Source organism: Puma concolor, chromosome D1 (genome assembly GCF_028749965.1).
Source record: "Puma concolor isolate L17-30 chromosome D1, mPumCon1.1.hap2, whole genome shotgun sequence".
Classification (NCBI taxonomy): domain Eukaryota; kingdom Metazoa; phylum Chordata; class Mammalia; order Carnivora; family Felidae; genus Puma; species Puma concolor.
In genome coordinates, this window is record NC_141676.1 from 89,704,050 (window position 1) to 89,717,938 (window position 13,889).

Sequence of the window (13,889 nt, forward strand, 5' to 3'; positions counted from 1 at the left end):
ACATCAGACTTTATCTCCACCTCACCACTCTCCTGGCCCCAACAACTTGCAATGGTCCCAATCAGCCCTTTCTACATGGAACTGCATCCCCCACCTGCTACCTAAACCCTACCTGAGAGCCCCAGAATCCCACCTTCCACTCTGTATCTCCTCACCTCTTCCTGGTTCAGTCTTCCATATGGTCTAGTGTAGAGGGAACTCAGTCCTTGCTCATTAATGGGTACAATGAAACAGACGACATCAAGAAGTGACACTGTAGTGAAAAGAAGGAACACATATAAATTCGCATCTTCCATTTTTCATCACTTTGACCCCTTTGTCCCTCCCTTTTGCTTTCTCTCAAGACTCACTCAAATAACTAGTGACATGGGCAGAGAGGATGCTATAGGGAGCCCTGGTGTGAGTGAGGAAACGGTGCCCTCTGGGAGGACTCGCCCTGGGAGCAGGAAACGAAATAAATTGGATTCTGGCCCCTACAGTGCCCTCAGCAGGTCGCTGCTGGTCAGCTCCGTGTGGTGCACAGCTCCACATGGAGTTAACCACTTTCTCCCTATCTGCTGACTCTAGTGAGGGGGAGGCCAGGCTTACCTAAACATAAACAAGCACACACACAGGCATGTCGATGACGGCTAGTAAAACCAGATTCTTCCTTGCCATGCACCAGTTTTGTTGAGACTGATGTATGTTTCTGCAACTCCTCATCTCCTTCCATTTCTCATCCTCCCTAGAATAAGCAAAGCCAAGCGTGTCCCCCATGCGCTGCCCAGAGCAGTCCAGCTGTGCCAACCCTACGCAGCAGGGACTGCGTTTGCCCTGGAGTTCAGCTGGCAGCAGAGCTGCCGATGTGCAAAGCAGAATGGAATCCAGCTTGGCTCTTCCTTGCTGTGTGGGCTCGGCCAGGCTCACAGAATACATACTTGTTTGTGTCTGGAAACTCAACAGCTGCAGTGCAGGGACTCAGAAAATAGATCTGCAGTGAGAGACCACACCATTATTTCCCCTGGCCAACCTCAACCACCCTTGGAGCCCCGAGAAGGGAAGACTACATTTCCTCTGCTGAGAGTTTGCGTTTTCCTGCTAGTGCTCCTGATGGAAACTGGTACTAGTGTTTGCTAAAGTCCCTAAGGCCCTGATGCGGCAGGTAGCTTGGCCATTCATCTGGATCCTCTGAACACCTGCCAGAAATATTTCAGAGGTGGTACATTAGCATCAAAGTTCATTTCTTTCATCTTTAATGTAAGTGAATCCTTGCCTGGGGTTTATTCTCTGCCCTTTATTCCCCTGTAGCTGACCAGAGGGATTTGTGAATTTATAAAACTATGCAACATTATTGTTCCCCAGCCCACTTTAGCAAACCATCCCCCTCCCAGGAACATTGTCCAGGGACAATGGGACCATCTTCCCACTAACCCAACATCTTGTCCCTCTGATATGTTCACTAGGTTCTTTGTGTTTGGGGTTTTTAACCAGTGGGCCCTCATAATAAGGACTGTTCTTCTTTCCACGCATCCAAACATATAGTTCTTCTTGCTTTCCTCTGGATCCTTCTTCATTTTTTCCAGGCCTCCCCACCGACAACCAAAAAAAAAAAAAAAAAAAAAAAGACATGAACAATAGGAAAATTTTTAAGCATATGTTGGCTTTTGCTTGGTCTTGATATTTTCAACTTCTGGTCCAGGGCAATTAGAGAGGCTTTGTCACCACTGCATTCTTGAGACTGTAAAGTGGTAAGGCGATATGCTTTCACACATAGCCCAGGACTCCCAGGGTCTGAGTCTCCCCTGGTCGTAGGAAAAGAGGCTTATGAGCCCACAGCAATCTCTGCTCTCTACATGCTCTGCCGCAGATCACCAAGCCCCTCCAGTAAGCAGCCGTGTCCCTTTCACTGTTGGAAATGAGGAGTTGTTTGTAAGAGTGAAAGAAATACGGAATCTACCAAAGAGAATCAAATGTAGTATCACCCTCAGGTTTCCAGATTTCAGCTACCACAGCCTTATCACTTCCTTGTGCCTCTTCAGTCCATCGAAGCCAGATTACTGAACATGCAGCCAAAACAAAACATGAGGTGGGATAAGCATGAGGAAGGAAGACGAGGAAGGCAACATCTTAGGCAAGATTAAGCTACTGCCCCTGACACCTGTCCTTCTCCGCCCTGATTCTGCTCTGTGTAGAGTGGGAGGGGATGCCCTAAGTAAAGGGAAGTGTATCCATCCAGCATGCTGCACCCCAAGGCACTGCCCATGGGTGCAGTTCAGTCAGGAGACAGAGGAAGAGAGGGACACAGCTGTACTCCTGCTCTTGAGAAATACAAATGGGTTTGCTCTCTTTTAGTGGCCCTTGGCTGCAGGACAGTATGTCTATGAGAAGCTGCCTTCTGGCACAGCGCGTTTTCCTGTGGTCCTTCAAGAAAGCTGCCTATGGACTGTGAGAGACAGAAGTCACTCACCTAAGCTGACATTTTTGCTGGTTCACTCAATCACTCAAGTGATATATTGTGGGCATATTTGCCTTACATCTGAAAAAATTCTAGATGGCACAAAATAACACGCTTCAGGGGAGCTAAATGTTGGAGCGCTGAGTGAGCAGAGTGCTGGTGTTGTGACCTCCATGCTTTCCTTGCCTCACTGGCACTCCATCAGCCTTTCCCAGGCACCTGTCTGCTTTCTAGGCTAACGCCTGCCAACAACCTGGGCAGACTTATCACAATCACAGTCTGGTTCATTCTTCTTCAGATGGAGAGTTTCTCTGAGATCCCACTGAAGATACAGTTGGCCTTTCTCACTTAAAATTGAGTGCCAGCCAGCCCACACCCCTCAAAAACTAGATTGAAAAGCTCCTCAAAGACACTGTCCAAGTGTTGGGAAGAGAAAGGTGAGAACCAACATCCAAGTATATTCTGAACAGTAGATGCCAGTGCAGGGAGAGAGAAATATAGGAGCATTCAAAGCCACCTGTCTCTTTTAGAACATGCTTTCCCTCAGGTCTTGGGCTCAGTGGGAAGAGACAGGAAAGTTATGGCTAGTCTTCCATCCCCATGAGCTGCCCAGGCTACCACAGACAGATACACCCTTGCCCCAGGAAAGGAGAGAATAAAGAAGCCTTCCCCAGACCTCACCGTTCCTCATTCCCAAACATCTTGTAAGTCCCAAGGGCACTGGAAGACTTTGTCCTCAGCCAAACACAACTTCCTGTTTCTAAGAAAGGGCAGGGGAAAAAACAGTTGAAAGAGTTTTTGGACACTGGAGATTTTGAGTTTCAGTAAACGCAAATGAATCAGACACATGTGGAATGAATTTCTCCGGAAGAAAAGATGCTGTGAGTTCCTCTTGCTGGACCAGAAAGTGGGAAAGGGGTAGGCTGAGGTAGGAGGCACATCAGAGGCTGAAAGGAGGGAGAAAAGCCATGTGAACATGGGATCAGGGAGAGGGTCCAGTGATGACAAGGGTCAATGTGGGCCCTCCCAAGGCCACATCCTGAACATGCTTATTACTCAGAACTTCTCCATCTCTGAAGTCATAAACTTAAATATCCTACTACCGACCACAATTTCCTATCCTTCCAGATCTCTCACCAGCTCCCATTAAATTTATTCAAGGGACCCCCAGATCTTTGACTACCTCCTTATATACACATTCCTGTGTCTTTATTTCTCCTCTGTCTCCACTTTGTCTTTCCTTGTGCTGCTTTAGATTCCATGTTCCCTCACCTCCACTTCAGTCTTGCCTAATAGCCCCAACTTCCTTGTCCCATTGACATTCCGTGGAGCTCAACAAGCAGAGCCTCACTCCAGAACCCCTCAACTGTCTGCTTCATGCCCATCATCATCATGTTAACAACCAGGCTCCACAACACTGAGGGAAATCACACAGGTACCACTAAAGAGTTTGGGGCCCCAGTGGAAATTCTGACCAGCAACCTAAGCAGGCTTCTTGTACACTCTCTCCACTGTCCTAAAACTCATGATCCTACCACATTTCCCCTTACTATGAGTATATGACCTTACCTCCTACTACCAAGTGGTACCCAAAACTGCATCTCCCATGATAGAAGGGAGAGAGAGGACAGTCTCACAATTAACAGGTCAAGGTACAGACATGAATCTAAAGGAACATTAGAATTCTACCTTATTTTGGATTCAGAAGCTATATTCCAATTGCTGTCAAGTCTACAGGAAGGTGAAGATACAGAAGATAATCTCTCTACCTTATTAAATTAATCTCTCAACTCTTCCAAAGGTCATGGCATATCAAGTCTAGACATCCAGGACTCACATATGGCTCAATTTCCCCATCCCATCATCCTTGTTGACCCCTCTGTTCTCCACTTGGTGCCTTTTCTATCCAGAGAAATGCCTTTTCTTGGGCTTGGCCCCTGGCGGGATTTATCAGTCATTCCATTCCATGTAGAGTCACCGCTACATGGAGCTTCAGATCTCAAGGGTGGAGGAGGTGAAGAAGGAAAAAGCCCTCACAGGGATAGGTCCAAGGATAATATATCTTAAAGACAATAGACTCCACCACACTAACTTTGGCCTCCTGCTAGCCTATCTCTGATGTGCTGTAATGCTGAAAGAATGTCCCCCTCTTCTCCACCTGGAGTTATTTACCAAAGGCCCCTTCTGTTTCCTCAGCCTCAAAATATGCTAGATCTCAAGAAAGGGGATGGGTGGGAGGGGAGAAAAACATACCCTACAAAAAAATGAAAGCCATCATACAAGAATGCTCAATTTCTTGCCACCAATCCTAAGGCCTTACCTATGGCTATACCTGTTCTTTTAAAACTCATCCTTTCTTCCTGTTTCTGTTACATGACAAGGTATTTCCCTACTATCAGAATTAATTCTTTCTGGAAACCACAGCTCTCCATCTTTTCAAGCCCTCTCCTGTAGATTTAGCTTGTACCTCTCTGCTGCTTCCTTCCCATGAGAGTCTGAAGGCACTGCCTCATCTTGCTGCTGCCATGTTGCAGCCCTATCTCTTCACACTCCCCTCACTCAGTGTGCGCTCTTCATTCCCTCTGGACATCCATCTGCATTATTCCCTTGTCCTGAAAAGTCCTTTTTCCCTTTTCTCTTCTCCTCACTTCAACAAACTCCTACTTATTCTTCAAGCTCCAGAGTCAAGGTCACTTCCTCAAAGAAGCCCCCACGCTGGGTCAAACACCTTCATGGCATTGTGCAGTTCACATTTCAAATATGCAGCACACTGGGAGTCCTTCCTGTTTTCTCTGCTGGACCCACAGCAGTGTTGTGTTGGCTTACATAAAGCAAGCACCTTATAAATGAAGAAACAAATGATCAAGTTTTTTCCTACCTCAATACATTTACATCACCCCCCACGTTCCTCTCTGCTCCTTCTATAGTCAAGCTTGGGAGAATTGCTCTCCCCCTCATCCCCTAATAATCCAGCTCTCTCCACAACTGCCCACAGGGACTGACTTGCCAAGGTTGTCAATGACCTTGTGCTAAATTCAGCAGACATTCCTCTCTCCTACTGCCTGAGTTCTGGCCCTCCTTCATAGTTGTGGAGATCCTCAGGGTTCTACTCAGTCTTCAGTCTTCCTGGGTGATCTCATATGCTCCCATTGTTTCAGTTTTTTCCACATGCTGATCACTTCCAAATTTAAATCCTGAGGCTGTGTCAGGGGTCCCCAAGACCACCCCACATTTGGAAACACACTGAAGAACTCACAGGACTTAGCTTGTAGCTGTTCTCATGGCTGACGTTTCTTGCAGAGACACTGCTGAATTATAAGGGACAAAGACACAGTCAGAGTCTGGAAGAATCCACATGAGGCTTCTTTGTGCTCTCTTCCTCCATGAGGGGATACACAAAGCATAGTCTTTCTCTAAAACATGTGTGTGATGTTTCTGCTTGGGGAAGCCCGTGAGAGACTCAGTGCCCAATGTTTTAATTGGTGGCCAGTCTACTAAGCTACCTATGCCTAGCACGTACAAAAATTCCAGACTTCCAGAAGGAAAGTAGGTGTTCAGCATAAATCATATTGTCTGCACAGTCTAGCCACAGGGAACTGTCCTTATCAGTCAACTGTTGACTGGGACACTCTGAGAGCCAAGTTCTCAGACACCAGCCAAGGGCCCACCGTGCAATAAGGTCTTTGTAAGGACAGCAGTGGCAGGCCTGCTGTAGTCACTGCTTTCTGGCTGAAGCTGGCTCCTGAAACACAGGCCCATGTGTTTCCAACTTCCACCAGACTCAGTGTCCTCAAACTCACCCTCTTCCTCCCAGCTGCTGTGACTATGACCTATCCTCTGTTTCTCCTTCTTCCCACCCATCCTATCCACTGGCCCCCAAATGCAACCACTCCCCTCTACTCCCACTGCTGCTCAGGGTCATCATACCCCTAGGATGGCTACAACATCCCTCAGAATAGGCCTGTCTCATTCTGTTTGACATCCCTCCAATCTGATGCTCATATTATTCAGAGTCATCTTTTAAATATGAAAATTGGATCACTTCATTTCATTTAAACCTTATAATGGCTCATCAATGCACTAAGAATATAAATCTAAAACTCTTTTTGGTTTTTGAGAGAGAGAGAGGATCCCATGAGGGTCAAAGAGGGAGAGAGAGAGAAGGAGAGAAAGAGAAGTGGGGCTCACCTGAAGTGGGCTCAAACTCATAAACTGTGAGATTATGACCTGAGCCAGAGTCTGATGTTTAACCAACTGAGCCACCCAGGTGCCCCTAAATCTAAAACTCTTAACAAGACCACCAAGTTCCTAAGTGTACTATCCCATAACAGCTCCCAGTCTTATTTTACGTGACTCTTCTCCTCTGGTGACATTTGTGTCTTGTCAGTTACTCACCAAGCCCTTTCTCACCCAAGGGCTTTACACATGCCCTTCCCAAGCCTGGGATGTTCTTTCCTCTGCCCATTCCTGACTCTCTTCGACTCATCCTCAGGGTCCCAGGTTGAAAGTCATGTCCTCAGGAAGTCCTCCCCCATTTTCCCCAGTCTAAATAAGGCCCCATTACTCTCTTTCATAAAAGTAATTGCAAATGTCTTATGTGCATTGTTCATGCCATGCCTCCCTCTCCTCCCCAACTAGACTGCAACCTCCATGAGGATGAGGACTCTTGGTTCACTGCTGGATATCCAGAGCCAAGATAGTGCCAGCCACCTGGTTGTGTGCTGTCTCCATTGGCTCGGGCTGCCCTAATGAAGTACCATGGACAGGGTGGCTTAAACAACAGATGTTTCTGGAGAGACCAGGGTGCCAGCCTGATCAGTTCCTGGTGGGGACCTACTATCTGGCTTGTAGATGGCCACCTTTGTACACAATTCTGGGGAAAGAGTGAGAACACAAGCTCTCTGGAGTCTCTTCCCATATGGACAGAAATATCATGAAGGCCCTACCTTTGTGACTTCATCTAAACCTACTTCCTCCTAAAGGCCCCATCTCCAAATACCATCACACTGGAGGTTGGGGGTACAACATATGAATTCGGGGGTGGGATCCATAGTGTGTGCTCTCAGTGTTCAGGGAACAAATGAGTGAATTGCTGATGGAGTGGTGTCTCTCAAATGCATACTTAATCTTGTTATTCCTTTCCCCAAAGTTCTTTCATGATTCCCTCTGCCTCTAGAATAATTTCCTAAGCCCTTGGCATAGCATCTGAGCCTGTAATAACCCAGCCCCTACCTCTGTGTCCTGTGTCTCTCTCAATGGTGGCCCCTGGAAAGCTCCCCTTTCCCCTTCAGGAGTGTGTCCAGTGCTCCTGTCTTCTTCCACATCCCTGCCACCTTGGGGCAGTGGCACTGGACCTTGTTCAGACACCGCAGCAGAGGTGGCACATCTGAAGATGCCTAGCGACCAGATGCATAAAACTGCCAGAAGCCTGAGCTCCTAGGAGCTGGAAAAAAATGTATCCAAGAGAGGAAAGAGCCACATATATGAGCTTGACCTGAGTCCTTCCTTCCTGGAGGGAGGATGTTGTGACAAGTTTGGTGTCTACCACTCCGCACTAGGTGTCACCAGTTACACAGCCCCTTGCCACCCTGGGGAAATCCCCCTACCTGTTGGGTGGAGTAGAGATAGTCCCACCACTCCAGCACCACCATCACCCCACACTGTCACTCACTGAGAAAACGAGGGCACCCTTGTCATACCTCTGCATGGATCCTTCCCAAGTTTGGTGAGTGATTAATGGGTGAGCATAGCACAGCAGACACTTGATCTGCATGTATTCTTTGCCTCTCTTCCTGTCCCCTGTCTTGCAAGCCCATGCCCTGACTTCCACATTAAACCTGTACTTCAAGATCAAAGGTTTCCAGCCCTGGTACTTCTCCCACCATACTTCCTCCCACTCCCTGGACAACTGGCAATGCCCTCATCATGTTGTGAACTACCTCAGTGGATATTCTATCGATGCCGGTAAATTAGTCCATAATTCCTCTTGTCTGAATAGTCTCTATATATCTGCTGATGGAAATGAAATTTGGGGGTGAATTTGCTATAACTCCAGTCTCCCACCATATTCCAAACTGCCCACTGATTCTGATGTCACATATATGGCAAAGGGGTTCATGTGTGTATTAGAAAGAAGTAGGCTGATATTAGATGATCTGGCTTCAAGTTTTGTGCCTGTCACTCATCAATTAGGTGACCATGGGCAAGCCACATAGTCCTTCTGAGCCTCAGTTTCTTCATCTAGAAAATGTCCTTAGAAAATTTGCATAAGAATCAAAGGAAAGAATGTTATATGAAGGTGTTTTGCCAATTATCACATTCTACAGAAATGGAGGGAATTCAGTGCTTTAAGTATTAGGAGCTTGGGGGCACCACTTGCTGGAAAGGCACTCTGGTTACAAACAAACCCTTGGGTTGGAGGAGGATGTAGGCAGAGAGGAGAAAGAAAAGAATAAACTTACCTAATTTATTGAACACCAGAACTCACAGCATAATTCTCTGCATGATGGCACATTGGAGAGAATTAGAACAAAAGTGCAAGCCTGGACATGTTTGACTCAGTGGTCCAGGACTTTAAATACAGTGCCATGTAAAGTGCAGACCACACTCCTCTCCCCTCTGAGTACTGAGCTTTTGGGAAATAAACATAAGATTTGAGGACTAAACGTCAATTTTATTTTTTTATAGTAGCAAAAGACTGGAAACTACCAGATGCCCATCCAGATGGGACTCATTAATTGTGGAAATTCATTCAATGAAATACTCTGCAGCCATTTAAAAAGATGAAAAAAACCACAAGGTGTATGTGCATATGTTTGTATGTATTATAAAGTACTTATAATGTACTTATAAAGTACATTACTTATAAAGTACTTATAAAGTATGTACTATAAAGTATGTCTGGAAGGACATATAAGACACTGCAAACACTGGTTAACTCTACAGGGGGGACTAAGAAGCTGGGAGAACAGGAATGCTGGAAGACTTCACTCTGTGCCCTTTTGTGCCTTTTCAATTTTGAACTGTGTGACAATGAGCCTGCATTGTGTGTGCATGTATGTGTGTGTGCAAGTGCGTGTGTGTACATCAGCATTACTGGACTAGATAACTCTTGGACCAAGAGTCAATGGGCTCCCCATTTTCTAATACTTAGGTGTCCACCCTAAGTTCAGACTCCATGACCTACATGGGGTGGAGGGGGGAGAATCAAATCCAGACAGTGCTGGGAAGGATAGAAACAACAGAACACTTGCCATCAGTCTCCGGGCAGGACAGACACGGTCTATGGACAGCAGCACCCTTTTGCCCAGTCTCAGCAGTGGGAAGAGAAGGATTGGAAATGTCTCCCACTGGGTGTCTTCTCCCTGCTGTGGTGGTGTAAAGAATGGGATGAGAAGCATGCTCACTCACAGTACCAGAACAGTTAGCATCGAGTGGAGGAATAATAGATGGGTCACATGTAAAACAGTGGAGCTGGGAGAATGGATGTCCAGAAAGAAGGTGATAAGAGGCAATGAGGCTAAGTTGAAGGATTAGGGGAAAAAAATAAGTGGTGTCAGGGTGTCATGGGTCACAAACTCTCGTAAGGGCCAGAAAATGAGAGAATGGTCCTGAATAGGACCCAAATCTTTTATATTGCATCCATTAGTGAGACTGAAGAGTAAAAAAGATGTAACCTTTGATCTGGCACAGTTATCAAGGATGCTGACAAGATAGGTCAATGACAAACCCTCACCAGAGCATGATTCAGTCTGCTTCTAAGGAAGCCCCTCCCTTTCCTGATCCCTCACTGTTCTTCACTGCATTCCCGCCCCCCGCATTTAGAAAAGTCTCTTCGTTTGGTGTTCCAATGTTCTGTTTTACATTTGATTTTGTTCAGCAGCAGCGGTTGCTTAGCCAGTTTCTGCTTAGGAGCCCAAGAGCCAAGAAACGACACAAGAGGAGCAAGGCCTGGGCAGGCTCAGAAAATGCCAGAGATGCTGCCACCGAGCCTCCTCCACCAAGACTGCCAGGAGAGCTTTGCAAATGGAATCAATCTGAATGTAGCTGATGGGAACCATCTGAATGAAGGAAGCCAGTACAAACAGAAACTCTTGAGTTTCCCACTGCAGTAGCCTGGAGTGGCTTCCCAACGGTTTCTCCTCGTATGCATTTGCTTTTCTATCACAAGGAAGACACATGCTTCTTCTTGGAAAAGTCTCCAGATCATGACTGTTTAAACCGTGACCTCACAAACCCCACTCTCCCTCAAGCCCACTCAGCGCTCAGTGCTGTAGCCTGCCTGGTGGCTATTTGCCCTTGTCACTCACTGTGGTCAGTACGTTTCTATGTAAGGCAGGTGGGAGGCCGATGTTGCTCACAGTATGCTGCCTTCGCTTCCCTGGAACTTGAAAAGGCAGAAAACCTCACCTACTAACCACGTATATCCCCACTGCCCCCAAATAAAAGACCAAGATACCTCCCAAATGTGGTCAAGGAATCTAGGGTGTTCCACTGTAATTCCCAAGCATACCTGATGTCCAACACATTCAGTGTCCAACACAATACAGTGAATGTAGTAACATTCACTGTAACACATCTCAGATGAAGTTATGATAAAGGAATGTGATTATTTCCCTAGAGCTGAGGGAAAAGAGTCAGTTAATAAAACCAGGACAGAGGTTGTCTAGCAAATTCCAAGCAAGGATTCTAATACCTGGCATTGGATCCTAGGCTGCTCTGTCTTCATGGTGGAAAATCAGAACAGTCTCAAGAGATACTAACTTTAGATGGATGTTGTTTCAGCAGGGTCCTGTTTCCTTTTCCTGATCCCATTTTTACCATGCAACTTGCCCAACTTTAATTTAGAGCAGTTAGCCAGTTCCAGCTGCCCCAACAGATTGGGACCACTATAACTTCACATTGTGCTTTATCAATCAGGCACCCTTAATGTCTAGCCAACATGGATCTGGGCAAATGCCACATAGGGATTTGGCATCTGCAGAGCTTTGGTTCAGACCAGGGACCCATGGTGATTGATGGTGCTGTGATTCAATATTTAGGAACCGTTGAGCCACCAGTCCAGAAACAATTAAACCATTGGTCAGGGAGTTGCTCTGCTTCTCAGGTTCTCTGAAGGATAACTTAGCTACGTGTTACTCTGAGCATAAACATTATGCTGACCTTGATCCAGGAATTTAAACAGTGTCATTTCATGTAAACGCTAGCAAATACTTTCTTGCTGAAGTGGTCTGTTTTCAGGATGGGTTAGGGTTTCTTCTCTACAAAAGCACTTTGGGGCATTGGATTTTAAACTCACAGTCAGATCTGCATTTCTTCTCTCATTTACATTGCTTAGCCTTCCAAGCATCAATACCAGCTCCTAAGGTTGAGGGAGCCCTCTGCTGATGGCTTGGGTGTAACGTCACAGCACAAAGCAAGGAAAACTGGGCAAAATCTAAACAACTCTCGAATCTGAAAGCCAAAACGTGTCTCTAGATCTGGAGCAGATTTCTTCTGTAAAAAGCCAGGTTCTAGAAATGTCCCTAATTTCCTCAGACTATGCACATTGTTTCAGGTTTCATTCTCTCTGGAAACAGAAAACAAAAGGCCTGGAAAATGGTTCTCGTCCTATGCATACAGAGAGCTACATACTGCTGTGCACACACACACACACACACACACACACTCGTACACACTCACACACACTGCAACTTCAGCACCATGATCCAGTGCAAGAAGGCTCTTCTCTGGGTGTGCAGGTCTGGAGTAAAAGAGTGGAAGGTGCCTGAGCATATATAGCATCCCAGAATCATGGGAATGGATTTAGGAACATTCGCCCTTTGTGGTGTATCCAGATGAAGAACTCTGATGAGGCCACAGCTTGAAAGAGGAATTCTTCCAGGCAACTGTGGCCTTGATGCTAGAGGTTAACAGCTTAACACCAGACTGTAGTGCCCAATTCCAAACTCTAAAAATTAATGGTGATAAGGGTGGGCTGCCTGCCAAGGCCTGTGGTGTGAATCCCAAGAGAAGCACCTTCTATTTTGAGATCTCTCTCAATCCACAATGTGCTGTCCTGTGCTTTGATGCATGTCCCACCTCTTTGACTACGTGCCTTTTTCCACAAGTTTTTTATTCCTAAACTTTCTTGAGCTTTCAACCCATAGACAGTGATGACCCATCTCACTCACCAAAAAGAATAGTCATGTGCAAATATGAGTCAAATACCTGACTCAGATGCCAGTAGGAAGAACTAATGGTCTAACCCTTGCCTTGCCAAAAGCATCGGAAGAAAGAGAGGGGAAATGGTAAATAGAAAATAAACTAAACCCTGGCAAAAGAGGATAAAAACACAGTAAGTTTCTTTTCCTTGAGAGGGCTCCCCTGAAAAGGAAAAAGTACAACTCGAACCACATAGTAGAGCCAACACCATCCAATAACTGTATATATAAAAAGAACCATCTCTGGAAAATGGAAATTTGGAAAGATGCTACACCCCGACTCGAAAGTCTTCAGTGACTAGGGCACCTGGCTGGCTCAGTCGGTTGAGTGTCTGACTTCAGCTCAGGTCATGATCTCGCATTTCATGAGTTCAAGCCCCCACATTGGACTTGCTGCTGTCGGCCTGTCAGCACAGAGCCCGCTTCAGGTCCTGTCCTTCTCTCTCTCTGCCCCTCCCCTCCTTACTGTCTCTCTCAAGAAAAAATAAATAAAACATTAAAAAAAATTTTAAAGGCTTCAGTGACTCCCATTGCCCATATAAAATCTAAACTCTGTAAGAGGATATTCAAGTGTCCTTACCTCTCCTGCCACAATCCCCACCCCTGCTCCTGCCTGCCCCAACACCTGTACACACACCTCACTCTCACCTTAGCTATTAAGCCACTCTTACTTCATGTTTTTCCTGCTGCTATTCTGTCCTTCCTTGGTCAGGGACCTGCCCATCCTCCAAGAGGGAGCTCAAATATCCCATCCTCCATGAAAGCTTCTCCAGCTTCTCCAGCTCTCCCAGACAAAATAACCTGCTCTCTCCCCTATGTTCCCAAAGGATTGTGTCTATACCTCCCTCCACCCCCACCATTACCATACTTACATATAGTCTCACTGTCCAGTCTTCTCTACAATTTATAAGTTGAGATCAAGATCACATATTCATTTTTGCATCCTCCCTCAAATTCCCACCTCCACGCCCCCCACTCCATGTCACTCCATGCCCCCCACCCCCGACCCTCATTGCTCCTGCCAAGGGTTTGTCCTAGCAACTTCCACATGAGAGGTTCTCAATACATTGTTCCGTTAAATTAAATACATAACTAAGAGGATTAGGAGCAAATACAGTCACTCCAAAGACAGAAGAAAGGCAGTACCATGATGACAGGCAAGTGACATATTCCTCCAGATCCTAACTAATAAGAACTCTCATTTGTCACTTTCAAGGTGGCTCATCTAGAAGCTGCTCAGGATTTTCAATTCC

At 46.2% G+C, this 13,889-nt stretch overlaps 1 long non-coding RNA gene across 1 annotated transcript in view; it reads right to left on the reverse strand.

The window, feature by feature from the left end:
- The window catches only part of LOC147576854 (uncharacterized), a 33,652-nt gene that overhangs the window by 18,000 nt on the left and 1,763 nt on the right, over positions 1-13,889 (reverse strand). The window lies entirely within an intron of this gene.